This window comes from Maylandia zebra, linkage group LG18 (assembly GCF_041146795.1).
Source record: "Maylandia zebra isolate NMK-2024a linkage group LG18, Mzebra_GT3a, whole genome shotgun sequence".
Lineage (NCBI taxonomy): Eukaryota > Metazoa > Chordata > Actinopteri > Cichliformes > Cichlidae > Maylandia > Maylandia zebra.
The window spans coordinates 17,623,045-17,643,614 of NC_135184.1; positions in this window are offsets into that span (position 1 = coordinate 17,623,045).

Below are 20,570 nucleotides of genomic sequence, written 5' to 3' on the forward strand. Positions count from 1 at the left end.
CAGGCGTTTTCGATATGTAAAGAACTGTCAGAGAAGAATGTTGCATTTTAATTTGACATGATCAGTTAGAATAAAATCAAAACAGTACTGAATAGTCATAATTTTCAATTCTCCTAACATTACACACAACCAGTGGTTAAATGTTTAAAATAAGCTAAAGGTTCCCCCCTGAAGTCTGAGTTTTTAATGCAATTCTATCAAATCTTTTTGTATGCCAAGACAGCTGAGTGCACTTCCTGCTGATATATTTGCATTTTCATACATCTTCTTACAAATCCAAGGGGATACAGGCCATTAGGAACCTGGGCTAAAGGTACTATACATGAATGCTAAATGAGCTTTTAAATAAAATCACCCTCCTCATATTTTTTATCTCGAAGGGTTGGCAAGACCTGTCCTACTAGCAGTGACATATTGCTATAAATGTGAGTGAGTGGAACATATGTCTCACAAATTAGGGGAGTCATTGCTTAGCTATGCTGCTCATGCATCATCTCTTAAAACTCATATGATGTTTGTATATTAAGAAATCATATATTAAAAGCAAAACAAAAAACAGTATATTTATATATTTCAGGCCACATATTGAAGAGAGGACACGTTTGGATTCTCGATTGTTTACAAATCACAAAATATTTTACTGCTTTTTTTTCTTCACTTATTACTTTTATTTATTAAATAGTTTTCGGGGTTTTGTTTTTGTTTGTTTGTTTGTTTGGTTGGTTGTTTTTTTTTTTTTTTTACAGAGAATAGACATTAGCTGTTCATAGATTTTTAAAAATAAAAATGTTGCAAGTTAAAAAAATAACTCTTCCTTATTAATACACTGAATCTCTGGCAGCCCCCCCTCCCCCCCCCCCCCCCCCCCCCCCCCCAAATGCAAAGCATTTTATTTAGAGCATACACATTATTAGGGGCTATGCAAGGCTCATCTTGTTGTCTGTTGGTTGCTAAACACCAGTAAATGACTAATTATGAAGATGACCCGATTACACTTTGTTGATAGTGCAGTTTTTCCTCCAGTGACTTTTCTTCAGTACTCCTTTACTTGAAAGGCTTTTCTCAGGCTTGAGAGTGTAGATTCAAACTAACATGGCCTTCAACTTAATACTTGCTTGTTCCCTCTCTCTGCCTGTCTTCTTCTCTCAGTGTCTATGCATCTAACCACACATCAAAGCGCATGCTGTCGAAGCCCTGTGGCGAGGGCTCTCGAGGCCCTGCGTAGTATGCATCCACTGAGGTGTCTGCTTGTACAGAAAGTTTAAAGAATCACCGGGGCTTTCAACAACTTAAAATCTTGTAAAAGCAGGATTATGATTTGTGATTCTCTTTTAAATCCTTGAGTCTGACAGCGCTGTTGGGCGAATACCAATTAAAACAACCAATTGTTGAGTCGACAGATAGCCCTCGTTTCCCAGGTGATACCAAAGCTTATAATAAAACTCAATTTGGCAGAATTTCCACAGAATAAAGCTACTCAGATATTTTCTCACATACTACAAGTTAAGCGTTTTTTTACCACCACATTTCTCAGACAGGTTATTAAAATATTTTCCCATCACTTCAGACAGGAACGCTATCCCACAGAAAACATTACATAAATAAAAATGTTCATATACACGTCTGCCTTTACATGTATATGAACTTCCATTCTTAATCCATAGGGTTTAATATGGTGTGTGCCCACGCTTTGCATCTATAACTTTTCTGGGAAAGCTTTCCACAAGATTTTGGAGTGTTTAGGGGAATTTTAGGTCTTTCTTCCAGAAGCACATTTGTGAGGTGAGTCACTGATGTTGGACGAGAAGGCCTGACTTTCAGTTTCTGCTCTAATTCATCCCAAAGCTGTTCTGTCAGGTTGCGATCAGGACTCTGTGCAGGCCAGTCAAGTTCTTCCACACTAAACTTCTCATTCATGTCTTTATGGATCTTACTTTCTGCACTGGTGCGGAGTAATGTTGGAACAGGAAGTGGCCATCCCCAAACTATTCCCACAAAGTTTGGACCATGAAATTGTCCAAAATTTCTTGGTATGCTGAACCGTTAAGAGTTCCTTTCACTGTATCTAAGGGGCCGGGCCCAACTCCTAAAAAAACAACCCCATAAATCTCCCTTCACCTTACTTTACACTTGGCACAATACAGTCAGACTAGTGCCATTGCCTAGCAACCACCAAACCCAGACTCGGCCATCAGATTAGAGTAGATGGAGAAGCATGATTTATCCTTCCATAGAACAAGTCTCCACTGCTCTAGTGTCCCTTGGCAGAGTGCTTTATACCACTGCAGCCGACGCTATCCTTGCACTTGGTGATGTAAGGCATGAATGCAGCTGCTCAGCCATGGAAACCCATTCCATGAATTTCTCTACAAACTGTTATTGAGCTAATGTGAAGGTCACATGAAGTTTGGAAAAGTTGGTCAAATTTGCACACTATGCACCTCAGCATCCGTTGAGCCCGCTCTGTGATTTACATGGCCTATGACTTTGTGGCTGAGTTGGCCCAGTCTTTTCCACTTTGTTGTAATACCACTAACAGCTGACTGTGAAATATTTAGTAGCGAGGAAATTTCACAACTGGACTTGTTGCACAGGTGGCATCCTATCAGAGCACCATGCTGGAATTCACTGAGCTCCTGAGAGCGACCCATTCATTTGCAAATGTTTGTAGAAGCAGTCTGCACGCCTACGTGTTTGGTTTTCACACCTGTGGCCATGGAATTGACTGGAAGACCCGAACTTATTGTGAGCGTGCCTTGAGGCTTGCGTGATTTTCAGCTACATAAAAGAAGCTCTTAATTGCTGCAATATCTTTTTCTAACCATTACTCTACCAGCCACATACAGATGACGAGCACATGCTGTGTTACATGTGATAAATGACCTGTCTAAACTTACAGCTATATTGCTGTGTCCTGTTGCTACTACAGCTGCTGCGTAGCAGACTGCGAGTGTTATGTTGGTGTTATTTATATGCTGAAGCTTCGCGTCAAACATTTGTGTTTGAAACTGAACAAATTTTAAAGCACTTTAAACATTTGTGATTTAGAAAATATAGAATGTACATTGCTGATGTACTCATGCATGGTGACACGCTGGAAGTTGCTTTGCGTGATTTGTAAAGGAAAGCATGAGTCAGCTGACTGCGCTTGGATTTAATTTTAGACTGATGAAAAAGGCAAAAATGATCCTAAAATCTTCAGAATGCCTTCAAACCTTGAAAAGCTCACAGGAGCTAGTTACATTTTTAGTAATATGGAATAATTTTTCACACAAAGGGGAAACTTTGTGTGACTGAGTGTCTATATACTTTTGTGTCTCCATGTGTTTAAATATAGCTATTTATTTTTTTATTGAAACTTTGTAACTGCCACTGCAAGAGGTTTCCCTTCAAAAGGAATTGATTGTATGATTGCAGTAAAACAAAAAAAGAGAAACCAGTCAAGATTAGTTATTTAGTTTCCTGAAAAGTTTTTGGTTGATCCAGAATGCTACACTGACAGTATTATGTCAGACTAAAAAGAGAGATCATACATCTCCCATGTTAACTTCCCTTTATTAGCTCCCCGTTACATTCAGACTTCAATTTAATATCTTTAGCTTCACATATAAAAGATTGAATATTAATGCCCCTTTCATATCTTAAAGACCTCACAGTACATTATAATAATCCAAACAAAGCAAATCGCTCTCACAGTGCTGGCTTACTGGTGATTTCTGGAGTTTGTAAAAGTTCAATAACCAGCCTTTAACTATAGGGGGCTTAACTATGAAACAAGCTCCCAGTTTGGATTGAGGAGACAAACACTCTGTGCTGTTGAGATTAAGCTTAAAACTTCTCTTTTTGATAAAGCTTATAGGTAGGGCTGGATCAGGTGACCCTTAACCATACCTTAGTTATGTTGCAATAGGCTGCTGGGAGGGCTTCTCGTGAAGCCATTACCTCTTTTCACTCCCTGTGTGTTTACACACCACTGCTGTATTTAATCATTAGCAATTATGAAACTCTGGCTCTGTCTCTCTCCTATTTTGTCCTGTCTCTCCCTGCTCTCTTCTCTTTCCCATCACTCCCAAACGGTCGAACTTTGTGACTCCCAGTAGCATCACATTGTTTATTTTGTTTACTTTAGTTAACTTAGCTAGTAGGATAGCCTAGCGTGACTAACTTTATACAGTTGGGTTTAGTTCCCTAAGAGAACCTTAATGATAAGGTGCTGCATTTTGTAATATGTGCATAAATAAGTTATTGGATAGTTTTATGGCCTAATATGTATATTCATGGGCACTGGTACAGCTCACTGGGGTGAAGTATACCAGTGGCCATTAGCCATATGCCATGAAGCTAATGCAGAGTCCGGGGTTTGATTCCACCCTGAGGGCATTTACTGTGTCTTCCACCTGTTCTTTCTCACAGATGTCCTGTCTTTGCTAAGACTAAGCTAAGAAGAGGGAGAAGGTGTCACATAGACATTGATTAGAGTGGACAGCTTCTTTTAGACAGATGGAAAGTCTGTTTGTCTTTCAAATGAATGGTGGGGGCAGGAGAGTGGGAAACTGGGGATTGCCTTGCATCTGTAAGCACCCCTAAGTCTGAAAATAATGTAGCAGTGCTCCAAACACAGTGTTCTCAAAAGCAAATCTTGTCAGTGCAGCAATAGACATGTTACAAAATGTGAGCTAGGTGGGATTATATAGAGACTACTGTCATTACCATTAGCATCTTTTGCTGTGAATGCATGTGTGTGTGCACTCTACGTAGATTTATTAATAAATAAAATAGTCAGTATCGCAATACATGCATTTGAATTTGAGTGTAGCTTGTAAGAAGTAGTAGATTTCTTTAATCTTGGTCTGACGATCAGATAGATGGTTACAGTTATTTGTCTTCTTGGGGAAATTGGCTTGCAACATAAGTCACCTGACATATGTACATGCCACAAAAAACAACTAAGCAAAATCACATCAACATAAAATAAAAAGATAAGCACACAACATGCAGACACTTTTGCTGTCCTTGCATCTTGGAGATGATTTTGGCCACAACAATTTGGCAACAAATGTGTTGTTCAGGGGAAAAAAATTTGCTAGCTTTAGGAATAACAGATAACTCGGACATGTTTTTGTGAACAAAGAGGGGACAACAGTGGCGTGCAGATGGTAATAGATCATTTGTGCCCATTTTAATTATGGCAAAAACTCACAAAAAAAGATTATGATCAAGACTTTACAGTGCCATTATACAAGCATAATGAAATTACAGTGACAGTGACAATGCCACTGAACATTTTAATATGATTTGAGATAACTGAGGTGTTTGATAAGACTGATTAACATTTCTTTGAACCTGGTTTGATCACAGAGTACCTCAGTTTTAGAAAACTGGTATGTACAGTTAAAAAGGTTACTTACCTCTCATTTCAGTCCATTGTTGTCACTGGGCTGCTTGAGGTGCAGACACTTGAAAAAATTGATGAAGAACTAAAAATGTTTTGCATGGTTGCAAAGTGACGCTGTTGTAGACACATGCTGAATACAGGATCAGATCACTGAGAAGGCGCTGCCTATTATTCCACTAAATGAACACTTTGCATAAGTAAAATGTGTCACCTGTTCAAGCTTGTCAGCTTAGATTTTTGGTTTTTATGCTCATCTAACTTTTAGTGAAGACGGACAGCTTCATTCATTCCCAAATGTTATTTACGATATTACTTGTTATTCATGATTTGTCTTCCGTCTTTTTCGGGTTTAAGCTTAAGTGCTGCAGATCCATTTCACTCCTTGACTTAATGAGAGTTTTTATTGCTTCTGCCAAGGAGGTTATGTTTGCATTACTATTTGTTTGCCACATTGACTTCTAGTAGGATTACACAAAAAGTACTCAACTTATTTACATGGAAGTTAATGGAGAGATGAGAAAGGGAAAGAACCCATTAAAATTTGGTGTATGTGCCTCAAATTTTGCAGTGCTGCCTACAAACTGAAGTTAGAGGTGAATTTATAGTTTGCTTCAATGAACTATAAGCCCGATTTTCGAAATATGATACTTTTAGTTAGTAATTAGTTTACTTTTTCTTTTACTCAGGCCTTCATTTCTTACACTCTTTACATGAAGACTGTAAAATCTATTAATCAGAATCCCAGGAAGTTCAAACTCTGGAACTGATCTGGTCGCTTGACAAGAATGTGCCTTAAACCTATATTCTTTTTAATGATCACCAGTGGGTGATACATGTGGTAAACACTTATAATGAGTTTGTGGGTTCAGTTGCTCAGTTCAGGTCATAAAAAGTCTAATTTTAAAATTTTGGTCATATTGTGTCTTGGAAAGGAGGACTATCCGGGGTATGTCCACTGGGTAACAACTTGTGATTAACAAGTCTTTAACCAATGAGCACGCAGTTTTACACTCAGGCTTTCCCCTTCTCATCACATCGAAACACCAAAAGCAGCAGCAGTGAAGACGTTCACCTCAATGCTTCGAAATGGGATTTCACAAACCAGTGGGTGACTCATACTAGCTACATCCATCTTTTAAATGGTCTATGCTCAGGACAGTATTTTAATGAAGCGTTAACAATATTCTAGTGTTTGCCACTAGCATGAAGAAAAAGGCATATTTTTACAATGCTATAATCACTTTGGAAATGTGGCCTGATATTTATGCTTTTAGTGGATTTTAGTGGAGGTATTTTCCCTGTTATTGTTCATTAGTTTTTCCATACACGTAAAATGTTGTTTTACTTATATTTGGACAGGTATAATGTCTTTTGCCAAAGCATGAGCGGAAGAAAATATGAGCTTGTGCCTGAAATCACTCTGCTCAGAAGTGCAAGCTTCCATGACTAAATCTTAGTGGCGAAGAAGGAAATGTGTCTTGCAGTGTTTACATGAAACAAATGATATTTTCTCTTTTGCCTTTCAGAAGAAAAGAAGCACAGCATTTCAAAGAGGAATTAATTTTAGCCTTCAAACTTCCATATCTTATCCTTTGGTTTATCAAGTCGTGTTAAATCTGGTTTCAGAATAAACAATAACCATTCACAAGCATAAAGAATGAAAAAAACTACTGTGGGCTTTTGACAGTTTGATTACAAATAAAAGGTAAATTAAAATAAAAATGGACTTCTGCTGCATTCTCCATATTCAAATGTATAATAGTTAAAAAAACAAGCAAACATGGTGAACAAGTGTGAAGACACTTGCAGAATTGCCTTTCTAAATCTTTGAGACTGGTTTTAGGATTACCCCAATGTTGTTATCTATGTCTGAAAAGGATTTGCGAAATTTTGTTAATGTGCAAACCAGAAATTCAGCCCTCCCTTTTCATTACTTGTCATTCTTTCTCCTTTTAATGCAATAAATCACACCGGAATGAAAATATGCAATGAAACCCAGGTACAGCAGGCAAGTGATAATTCTTCACTTTATCCACATCAGAGCAATGCCTCAGGGGAGGGAGATGGGTACCACAGATAGAGTCTGTGTAGTTCTGTTTGTGATGTGTAGAAAGACTTTAAAAACTGGCACATCAATCAGTGTTTTTTTATTTTTATTTTATTTTTTGCCTGCTAAAAGCAGTAAATCACGTTTGTTACTTTCTCATAATACACACTTGCACATTAACAATTCTAATAAAAGGGTCAACAGCACCTAGGTTGTCATTTCTCATAATAAGCATTTGTAACAGTCAGTTAAATTCAGAGAGCTCTGTTCAATTATCAGCTCAGCACAATAGAAATGTGACAAATCATTAACCACTATTTTATACCTAAAGATTTGACAGTGCAATTTGCCATCTGGGGCCTTGGAGAAATTTGTCTTGATTGCTTACCAGTATGTTTTTAGCCTCTAAGTTCAACATCAAGTAGCTTCTAAAGTAGATGCAAAGAAGCAATTTTATGCAAAGTACCTTTGTTTGTGGTTTAAACTGGAGGTGAACGTTTATGCAAAAATCCTGAGCAGGCACTACTTGAAAAGCATCTTGTTATATACAACTAGATACTAATGCACAATTAGGATATATATATATATATATATGTATATATATATATATATATATATATATATATATATATATATATATATATATATATATATATATATATATATATATATATATATATATATATATATATCCTAATCTGCAACTACTGTTATACAGATCAATGGTTTAATATCTAATCAATCTGAATGAATTATGAGCTCCTGTCAGCTCTATTAGAAATACAGACTTGACCATTACATTTTTAATTAACCTCAAGTACAACATATTGGAGAGCTGTCCCAGATGTCACCATGTATAACTCTGGGTAATAGAATGAAATGGCTCCACATATTTCACACAGTGAATTTGAAATTATATTGGAAAGTGAATGTCTTTGGCAAGACGAGAGCAGAGTTTGTACTACTTATCAAGTGATTAAGGCAATCTCTTTATTCAACTCCAGTTTCCATGGAGACATGGCTTGATTTGATGAGTACAATGTGTATATCTGTGTGTACATGAGAATATGTTTATGAGAGTAGAAGCTAGTAGAAAAGAGAGATAGCTGAAAGTAAACCCTAAAAACCTTTATTAGTTTAAATACCCATTCTATATGATAAGAATTACCAATAACAATATACCAATAACGGCAACATGCTGATTTTAATACAATACGGGTTTGTTCAACTCTTTTCCCAAAGAGCTGTAATTGATCCAATGAAACACACTATGAATCTGACACACTGTGTTATTGGCCCAAAGCAAGCAGTGCCTGAGAGGATGTGGTTGTAAGCGATAGAGAGGTTTTTCCACAAACAAAAACAACTTTCAAAGTTGCAGGGTTGAGAATTTTACCAGAGGCAATTCTTGTTTGATGAATAATGCAGCCATCTAACAAAATTGGTGAAATCCTTACAGCACATATTTGTACATGATTCTCTTAATTTTAATATGCCAGGGCTGTATGAGCTAAATGTTTAAAAAAACATCAGCGTTTTCATTTATGGAGAAACAAAACACCAGAAAGGTATCATTTCAGTACTGCGTATGATCTAGCATTACTAATGAGAGAATATATAACCCTGTAATGTTGTAAACAAACCTAATAGCACTCATTTTTAGAGGTTTCACAATGTAGGAAGTCATTTCAAAGCTGGTTTTGAGAAAAAGGTTTATATGAGTTTTGATTGCGGGTTAAAGGTAAGCAGGTGACCAGCTATACAGTTAAACCCTATTATAAACACACTCTTTCTTGTTTTCTCTCTCTCTCTGTCTTATGCACTGGCACAGACACACAAACGCAAACTCGCACAGCAGATGTGCACTAATGCGCTATCTTGGCTAAATACAGTGTGGAAAAAAGGAGGGTTCGGGGACTGCCTGAGGAGCTACAGAATTTGCTTGATCCTAACTGAACAATTTTGCTGGGGAGAAAATGTACATCAATATAGCCATTAGTTATAATCATAGCCAATTAAGGCCAGAGCTGGCATGCGCTTGGGCAAGCCCATCGACCAACACAGTCTAGCTATTCAACCATCATTACATGTGACAAGAAGCAAGGCAATGTAACTACTTGCTTTAATTTCTTCTTCTTTTTTCTTTTTAATCCCATGTGGACTTTCATGTTAAGGCATATAAATGGCATTGTTTCACAGGACAGAGTCATTTATAACAGGAGATGATTGGTAGGGTATGCCATGTGTCATAGGTTAATGGTCACAAATGATGGATAATGACAAAGCTGGATCGAATTTTCCAGAGCTTAAAATGCCTTTGAAGGTTGAGGCTCTGTGCCTTAACCTCTATCCGTACTGATGGGCACAATATGATTCGGTGGCTTTTCAATATTTCAACCAGGTATTATCTTCAAGGATCATATCCCAGCTTTAGTTGCAACAAGAGAGCCCATACTAATCCCCTGAGTGCATCCTTTCTCTTTGGGTACATCTATTACGCTATTCTCTTAGGGTACACACACATCCTGCAGCAACAGAGCAGTAGAGGTCATCTGCAGTTCAGTCTGCAATTAACTCTATGCAATTAATTGCTGATTTCAAGAGAATAAACTGTTCCGAACATAAGGCACGCTGTGGAATTTGGAAGGCTATGGTTTGATTGGCTTTCATGGTAGCTTAGGCTCAAACGGTTCATGCATAATGGGTAACACTGTGCATTAGTATGCCATTAGGTCCCCTTTTGCATATGGGGATGAGTATGCATTTGTAAGGAATATATAATCAAATAAAGCCTTGTGTGTTTGAATTACTGTGGAATACAAGGTCTCTTGCTGCATTATTTGTCCAGGCTGTCCATTAGTTATCCTTGACTTTCATACAAATTAATTTAGCCCTCAGCACCCAGCCCAAGACATAGGTATTCAGCATACGCTGTCTACTAAATTATGATTGTACAGTTTGCGCACAGGCGCAGGTCAGAGGTGCAGGTCAATTACAACCTGCAGTGGCTGAGAACTGTAAGCCCTGGGGGAACCTGGGTTTGATCTGTAGAGGCATGGGGAAGACTGGAAAAGAGTAAGCACTGCAATACCAAAAAGAGAATTGGACGTTTTGTCTGCTGGAAGGAAAAGACTTTGAAACAGTTATCCCTTTACAATTAGTTCAAGGTCTGGGCTTTTTTTTTTTTTTTTTTACCAGGAGGGGAGAGGATACTGTTGATGAATTTAGACAGAAAAGAGTTTGTGGCCTGTGGAGCATTTTAGAAATGGAAATGAAAAAATAAAGAAAACTAATCACAGAAAATCTAGAAGCCTCAAAGACAAGAGAATAGAGATGACAGCCTAATTAGTTAGGTTCCAGCGTGGTTCAGGAAAGAAAGTACTGATGCTGTGCTGTGAACCAGGATGTAATGATGAGAGAGCTGGAGTGTGATTGCCAATGTGGCCCTGAGACCCAGAAGTTTTCAAAAGGCGTGGGAGGAAAGACAGCCAAGCTCTCCTCCCTGACTTGACAGTGTTTGTTTCACAAGCTGATATTTGACATAATGAGCAAAAGTATGTGTGCGTGCGTGTGTTCGTTTGCGTGCGCGCGCGTGTGGGCTAGAACTTACTCGTAAGCATAGATTGTGATGGTAATAAAAGGAAAAAAGAAACAGAGCGCTCCATCTGGTGCTAGGCACTACAACTTCCCCTGTCAACAATCCCTAATCATTGGAGACAGGCCCTATTAGAGGACACAGACTGTCCAGCCCTCACCAGAGCCCCCTCTGAGTGTAAATCATTACTCTCTGTATATCTCACTCTTTTGTCAGCACAGGTCATTAGCCAGCATAAATATGTAATGCTCTGACATTTAGGCTAAGGAAGAGGGTGTAATGTTAAAGTAAAGTTAAACTTGGGCAATTAGGGAAAAGGGAAATGTGGAGAAAATTAAAGGACAATGATCCACTAATGTCACGTTTTATTGTTTAGCAGAAGAAGAGCTAGAAACACATTTGCGTTAAGGTTTTGATATGTATTTATTTCACACAATGCCCATTAAAGTTTACAATGTGTAATATCCACTATTACATTTTTTTCAAAGTAAGCGTGAAGCATTTCTTTCAGCATTTGAAAACAGCACTTTACTTATTTACTCCTTTTACACAACCCATTACTTCTGTGTTAGCCAGATACATGAGGCATTATCAGATAAGTACCAGTAAACAACATAATCTTAGACTTCACCTACAGGTATAACAATTATTTCTCCTAACAAGGAGGACAAAGGGCGCCAGCAAAGTGAATGGATGGATATTTTACATATGACTTTAAAATAATATATCACTTTGCAGTCTGTTACTCCCAACGTCACTGTGACGCCTCATTAATCATTTATTAGTTTCCTATATGTTCTTCTTCATTTGCCAAATGCTTTACTGCAATTTAATTATAATAATTGATGGCCGTTAACTGGAAGAGAAGACATTTGCGTGTGGCTGCTTATCATATATTAATATACATACCACTTGCAAATTTAAAAAGTGCCTCTCATTTTAACATTTCAGTGAGTCACTGTTTTAAGACAATAAATGTTTTATTGGCTACAAGATCATCAAGGCTGCCTTGACATACAGATGTAACCACTACTGACAGCTGACTATTTCAATCATGTAGTGTATAAAAAGCATGGATCTTAACCAATTCATGAAGAAAAAGCACTAATGTGTTTTAGTGTCATGGCTAGTGGTGACTGTGCCTTGTGCATAAATTCAAAGCTAGTTTTTAATCGTTTGTGTGCACCAGAAGGAGACAAAGAACAAGTTGTTATTTTAAAATCTAAGAATTTTTTTTTTAAGTTTGCAGAGCAGATATCAGGAAAAGTCTGAGGCAGTCTCAAAAAACTATTTTGATTGCTAGTTAAACTGGGACTTAAAGATCTAGCAATCAGCCATCGAGGCTGTATCACACATACCACTTATTGCTTGCCACCATACTACCGATTGCGTGCAATTGTGCAAAAAAGAAAGGCTGACGGCAAAAAGGAGATAACGTTTGCCTGCAGACTTTGATTTTTTAATTAGGGAAAAATACGGAGCAGACACAATCTTTTCAGTCGCATACTTTAATGTAAAATGCAAAAATCTTCCTTGTTAAGAGTAAAAACTGTCATTGCAGGCACAGAAAATGAATTCGATTTAGGGTGGGAATATTACATGCAAACAGCCTCGCTGTTTTGAGCAAACCAGAACACTGGTGATGTTCATGCGCTCTATTTCTGATCAATTTAATCTGTGCGATCAGTGAATGCCTGTATTTCCATAAGATCAGTCGAGTCTTTTAATATAGGTTAATGTGTGTTGTTGAATGTCAGGCGTCGCGTCACGGTTGAGGCTTGAGAAAGCCAACTCTGACCACCTGTCAACTTAAAACCCATTTAAACAAACTGCTCGGTGAGAAATGCTGGAAGGATATTGACTCGTGCTAGTCCCTGGAGATTGCACAGCAGCAGGAAATAAAGAAATGTCAAAGAAATCTGAACAAACGAGGCGGGTTGTTTCCAGCACCTTTGGGTGAGAAAATAGTGATGATAGTTTCTTCTTTGAGAGAAATACAGGCAACCTGGAAACCTCATAGTCATTGCAGCAGAGAAAGAAACTCTGGTGTATTGTAGTCTGGAGGATTTAGTCTGTTCCATTACTGAGACGCTTTAGTGTTCGACACCATATCTGCTCAAGTCACTCATTCCATCCATCATATCCTTTTAATATTAGCTTTGCAGGATAAGCAATTTAGAAGGACAAAAAGGGCAGCCCGTGTTAATTCCACGAAGCTCCAAACTTTTAATTAGGACAAGCCACAAAACAACAACAACATTAACAATAGAATACAACACAATAAAAGGGTAATTATCGTGAAGCTATTCTCTGGCTGCCAAGAACACCATAAAACTAATTACCAATGTCTGACAGCAGATGGTTTGGGGGTGGCAAGCAAAACTGGGAAGGTATATGTGCATCAGAGTATGTGCTTGTGCATGCATGTAAAAGAAGGAGTTGTTGACTGCAAAACAAGAGACCTGCTTGCAGTACTACTGAGCCTTATCTAGCTTTACTGCAACAACAATCTGTTTTGGAGTGACAGAAAAGAGAGAAGATTGACAGTTTCTCTTTGGTAGTCAAATAAGACACTGTTTGGTAGGAATAATTTACCGACTTTCACAATAAAACCTGTTCTAGTTTTCTTTAGGAGATGCAGAATCACAGGCGAGATGGGCTGAAACTTGGGAATAACAGACTTTCTTTTTAATTGCTTTCACATGCTGAGGAAAGTGACCTCTATTTCCAGCAACACAAGTTCAAGTGGAGGAAAAAAGTTGGGGGAAAAAAAATCATCTAATCTGCCAGTTAAAGACAAGAACAAGCAAACAGTGTAGTCAAAGCAAACATCCTGGGAGTGTTCTCCAGTTGACATTAAACAGAGCCATGTTTGATGGGTACACAATGTCAAACTAGTGCAGCCTGTCTTGGTGGCTTCGATAGCATAAACTCTTCTTTAATGAAGAAACAGTCTTTCTGGACCCCACTGTATGGACTGGGTGCACGTGGCAGTTATTATAATAAAGCCAGTATTTTATTTAGTTTCATTCATTTCATTCAGACTTTATCTATCTCGCTTTTAATTAAACATCTGTCTTTATTCTGTGTATGTCCATGTGTGGCCTGTCTGTACTACTACTGCTTATTGAATTTCAGGAGTGATCACTCAGACTCATTTAAAAGGCTGGACCTGGAACATGTTGAGGACACCACTTTATATTCCTGAAAGCATCGTGGCTGTATTCCAAAAGCACTGGAATAAATGTAATTAACAATTATGGACTGCCCTGCTTGACATCTCATTATTTGAGCTTTCCTGGTGTCCTCTTCCTTCCCTGCCTTCATCTCTTTGTCTCTGCCACGGAAATGTTTCAGCCAGTCAAAACACACAAAGACAGCCACGGGGTAAAAAGGAGACAGGGGTCTAAGGGAATGCTCGTGTCTAAGTACATTTTTGGCTTGGGCTTCAAAACTAGGGGGTTGAAAGATCTTCTAGCAAACAACTGGATTAAAAAATCCATTTGTGAGCCCGTACACGCTGCTGCCCGCTGATATTTTGACATAAAAGGAGTAGGTGGATATGTAGTATGCACACATCAAACACACAGTCAAACATGCCTGTCTGCAGCAGGCCATTAGGCCCAGGTGAAGTGGCTGATGGATGATATCTCTGTCTGCCTCAAATCATTCACATCCAGCTTAGTCCAGAGGGTTGACTAACGGAGGTCTTGTAGAACTTCTCAAAGTCATGCAGTGAGCTGAGTGTCTGTACTAGCTCACCCCTGAGCCCAGTGACAGAAGCACAGCATTTCTTACATTGCTCCTGAAAAGGAGCAATGTAAGAAATGTGAGGTTTTTGCTTAACATCACATATCAACTGTTGAAAACAGGTGAAACTGTTTTAGACACTGTGGCATATTTGCATCTTTAAGATTAGTTAATGAATATTCTCAGTCAACAAGTAAAGATATGACCTGAAAAGAGAACATAGAGGATATAGTATTGAAAAAAAAAACCCCAAATAAAACATTTTAAAAACTGGCAAAAAAGTGATCCCCCATAAAAAAAATCAGGATAACATTATTCACTGTCTTTGGCCATGTGGATCAAAGAAAAGTTATGAATGAGTGATGAAACGTGTGCAAAATGACTTTTAAGTACACTGAGCTGACGAAGAGCAGCATGATCATACCTAAGGTACTTCACCGCTACAGACAAGCACACTCTTTGATTTTCAGGGCAGTCTCATTTAACTAAATTATTCAGCTGGTTTTGGAAAAATTGTGTCTTCTTCATTCTTAGAAAGATCTAGACATTCAAAGAAATTCTACAAACAGGATTAAAGACGAATATCAAATGGCACTTGCTAATATTTCAGTCGGCTGGATGAAAGAGGAATTTAGAAAAAGGTATGGTAATGAACAGTTATCTGGTTGCTGAGAACTACAGCGACCTTATGACGAACTACACTTGAAAAGCAAAATGTGTTTTTGGCAGATGTGGATGACTAGTTAAAAAAAAACCAACAACTGTATAATAATTTAATATTATTAAAATGACTATAATGTATGATAATGATAATTATACTGTATTTTTACATTTTAGCTGAGTGACTGCACATACTATGAAAACACCCTGCTAAAGTCCTCTATTATTATATATCATTATATAAAGTAATGGACAGATGAATAAAGCTTATATGTCTTAAACCAGTCAGAATATTCAAAGGCAGCCCTTCATCTCAAAACATCCGTTTTATATACCATCAGAGTATGAGTCACAGGTTTTTGATGATTACCATGTAGCACATTTGTTTAAATTCTTCTTGTGGAAATGGGTCATTAAAAAAAGGATAGCACGACAAAAACTGCTTGTCCTTGACAGCTTATTAATCTTTGGGTTGTGAAAAGGTTTTAGCAAAACAAACTTTTTTCTGTATGTGTACTGATTGTTTTATTCTGAGTAACTGATTACTTCTTTGAATTAATTCACAGATCAATTGGTACAATCCTAAAGTGGTGAAAACATAATAATAATGCTCATGTAAATATTATACATGCATATTATTTAGGTTTCTGCGATTTGTGTGTTCTATAGAATCATAACTATAGGTGTATCCTATGATAATGTTATGCGTGCGGTGTTAGCTTTGTGGTTATTAGATGTCACTGTTTAAAGCAACTAATGTTATATTTCACTATGACACCAGAGTAACTGCCCAACTCCATCCTAGCTCACTTACATTAGCTCACTAAGCAGCTAGCTATTGTAGCTCAATTTACCTGTTTCAGTAAGCTAAGCAACTGCACATTAGCCTCCCTGACAAACGTTACTGCAGTGGCAATGTGAAATATTTGCAATAACAGTAGAAGGCTCCGCCTCACTGCACTTACTTTATGCATAATTCTGTTTAAACAAAACTAATGACAACAACAACAAAAACATTCATCAAATAGGACGAAAAGCTATCCTCAAGCCAGTGCTGAGTGGATCTGATAGTAATGATCAAATATGGTAAATAACTATATGCTGCTAGTCTAGGGTTAAATGTAGGGGAGACACACTTGAATGACATCCCTTCCACTAGGATTATATTATTTGTTTGTTTACTTTGAGGTTTCACATGAATTAGCTTAGTTTGGAATAGACACACCTGCTGCTGAATTGTTAGCATAGCTAGCAGGCTGAAAGAAGCTATCATTAGCGCTTCATAACCAATTAACTTGATCGCATGTTTTATGGAGTAGAAAATTTGCAGGGGTAAATTTAACAGATTTGGACACTACCTTTTTCTGTAGTTAACTGGTGAAACCTGCGTCCAACTGAGTTAACTGTCAAGTTATGAAATTTACATATTGCTGTTTTTTCTTTGTTTTAGGTTATGTATTATCGAATGGTGATAAACATTGGCTAGAGGGGCACCCTGTAAATTTTTGCCTAGGGCCCTAACAGATGAGATTTTTAATCTCAATGAGATTTGGATTGATAACAGATCACTGACCCCAACACATATCTTGGTCTTCCGCAGACCCAGGAAACTGATGTCAAGTGCATGGTCTTAGACAGGAGTGCATAACATTGAAATAAATTTTTTTAAATTAATATATTATAGGGAGATGTCATCAAAAATGGCAGCTTGTTTTCTTCTGGCTCGTCCATTGGTTTATTTATTAGTACTTTATATGTGACGTCTTTAGGGCTGCTGTGTGTTGTTTGCATATCCATAGGTCTGCATGTGTATAAACAGCAGTGTAAAGGGAACTTTTTGCTGCATGATTAACTAGGCACTTTCTGTTAAAGCACATGAGCCAGTGACCATGAAAGCTTTGTATAGACTATTGTTGTCAATAAACACAAGTATTGAAACACTGAGGTGTACCGCCAGAAGTTCCATCTTTCTGAATTCCTTCCAGTCGATATGAGTTGGAGTGGGTGCATTTCATAACTCTGTGATATTGTTTTCCATAACTGCATTTTGTTCTAAGTTTAGATCTCAAACTGCTGTACCAAGCAAAACTGGCAAAATCATTGCAGAGCTGTAATAAGATGTGTTAGACAGGCGCTCCAGTTGTTGGCACACTTGGATAATGATCCTGATTTCAGTACTAGATCACTGTTAATATATCACATTTTAAATTTCATACAAGTAATGTCTCATTTTCTTTATTTAAGTTATTCTAAGTGTATTATTCTTCATGCATTATACCAGATGTATAGATTTATGCTAGATTAAACCTTTGCTTCCAGAACCTTTGCTTATTTGGTGTACTAAAAAATAAAATAAAATTGGTTCAGCACCTGTGGTGGTTAATGCACTTTCACTTTACTGTAAAAGAAAAAATCAATTTGCTTTAGAGTTCACTATTCAGTTGCTTGGATTTAATGCATACAGTGAGTGTGGCCCAGGCAAATAGGGAGAGAAGTATTTTCTCTCACTGACACAGAAATCCCTGCTAAGAGAGAAAAAGAAGCTACACTTAGAAGAGATCAATACCAGCTCTCGCCAAAGTAAAATGGATGACACGTCTGACCCGCTGAACTTGTTGGAACAAAAAGTCATCAGACCATTATCAGAGCATTCGTGCAAGACGCCCACAACAACAGAGAGAACAAGGGCAGCTTGTTGTGGACAAAAAGGCTGCACTTCCCGAAGAATCATCTCCTGTAAACCTCTGGCAAATATAAAACAAATCATTGAGTCATAAGACAAGTGTTGAAAAAGTGGTGATGATCATATTGATGGTGCAAATCTGGAAAGACGTAATGTCTGGAAAGAGCCGTTTTGTTAATGAAATATGTATTATTGCAACTTTATGGCATAAGAGGCTAATGTATTGTATTGTATTGCTGCTGCTCTGAATAACTTTGTCTTAATTGATTTGATGGAGCTTATTCATCAAGCTTTTTATTCAACATCCCCATTGTATCGATCAGGTGAAAATGTACAATTGCCTTGCTATGCCATAAGAGAGGAATCACTCGGGGGAAACTGTCCGGTAATTAAGAGCCTGCCCAAAACCATTAAACTGCTCAGTAGCCTCTTTAGTTTGAAGTGCACAGCCTCCAACAGTCCATTACTTTGATCTACAGGTCACAGTGGAACAAAACTCAATACTCGGCTTAGATAGTTTTATGAGCTATATCAAGTTCAGTTCACTGTCGCTTGGAAATCCATGACTTTTCCATTGTATAGCAGCTGTAATTTCTCAATACGATGGAGAATTGAGATAAAAATAGCTTAAGACTGTCACAGCGCATCATTTCAGTAATACAGCTGAGCAGCTCGATGGTGAATAAATGAATGAAAAGCCCCAAGTCCAAACAGCTCCATCTGAATCCCCCACATAACGATAACTGAATTTCACCACATTTGAATTTCAGAGATGTATTTGCTGATCGTGTGCCATACTTCACACATTAAATTGTATTTCTAGATGCCGTGCTCATAACGGCAGTGCTCTGCTTTAAATAAAAATGTGATCACCAATTTTAATTGCATGTTTAACTTTTGATTATGCCATAATCAATAATCTATAAGACTATTGTAATGAAGTAAAAAATAAAATAATGAAATTCTTACAGCCATCAGGTTATATTTTTTCTTGCAATAAAACAGTTTCATTATCAGTGCACTTACTACACAAGTGAGAAGGCAAGATACTAGATTTGACGAATTATAACAATAAACTCTTTACATAGCTGATTGGTGCTGACAATTTTTAAGAAGACTAAAAAGGTAATTCTGTAGAGTCAAGCCCTGACAAAATATTAGTGAGTGAGAATATGGTTTTCTTTGATTTCTGATGGAATTTTTTGTGAGACTTGATTAGATAGTTTGTGGTGGGCCACTAGAGGGCTCCACTCACACCGAGTGTTAAGGAAGTGTTTTTCTGAGTTTTGAGGCACGTGGTCAGTTGTTAAGAGGTGAAGAATAAAGCTGGAGTGAGAAGTGAGCGCTCTTGTGTCGTCTGTGTTTACCTCCACAATGGTGACCCCGACGTAATGTGCGAGCGGTTTCACCGGTCACTCGAAGCCACGCTCCAGGCTTCTCTAACAGGTGGCAACTGGGTTGACTGTCTTCTGTGGGATTGTGCAGCGCAGTTAAAGAAGACCTCAGGGTTTTCCCGGCTGAACTGGTCCTCCAGGAATTCCTCCCTGAGAGCCCCCCATGTGTTTTGATACCTCTGTGCTGTCTATCCATCCCCCAAGAAACTCATTTTCTGTTCCTGGCCCGGTCCACCATTGCCTGCTCGACGCTATTGTTCCAAGGTCGTTGGACTCTTCTCAGACCTCAGCCCATAGACCTCCATTGCATCCACTGTATGAAGGCCCGTTCGGGGTTATTCAACCGGGCCAAAAGCATTTCCTTTTGGACTTTGGCGATCGGCAGGAGGTTGTCTCTGTTGATAGACTTAAGCCTACACATGTTCTGCAAGATGATCAGGTGGTGCCGAAGAACTACACAGTTTACAAAGCAGTCTCATTTTCCTGGACATGCTGAAGTAAGAACAAATAAGTAAGACCAATGTATCCTTTGCTATCTCTGCATTCTTCTAGGAATTTTTGAGTGCATCTGTTTACATAACTCTTGTTTTAATGTTTGTTTTTCCCCCAATGAAAGATTTAATCAGTCTAAAGTGTGGTGTTCAACAGTTGTTGTTGGCTGTGTGAATGATGTAATGCTTTTTTTAAACTTATCTGGCTCTTGCTTGCTGTAGACAAACAAGGTGACGCTGACAGCTGAACGTGAGAAACGTGTTGAAGATGATGAACATGGTGTGAAGGAAAGTACTTGAATCTAACTGTGATGATAGACAAACTCTTTATATTCATTTTCTATATATAAATTGATATATATATATAGAGAGAGAAATTATTCTTGTATAGTTTCTTGACTTTTTTGTGTCTAAACTTTTTCTCTTATTTATTTTTTATATTTCTACTATATCTCTAATTCCTGTTTTCTTGTTGACCCATATGCTGGTGCAACTGTGGATTTCCCTGGTGTGTGATTAATCAAGTCTATGTCTAACAAATTCAGTAGACCACCA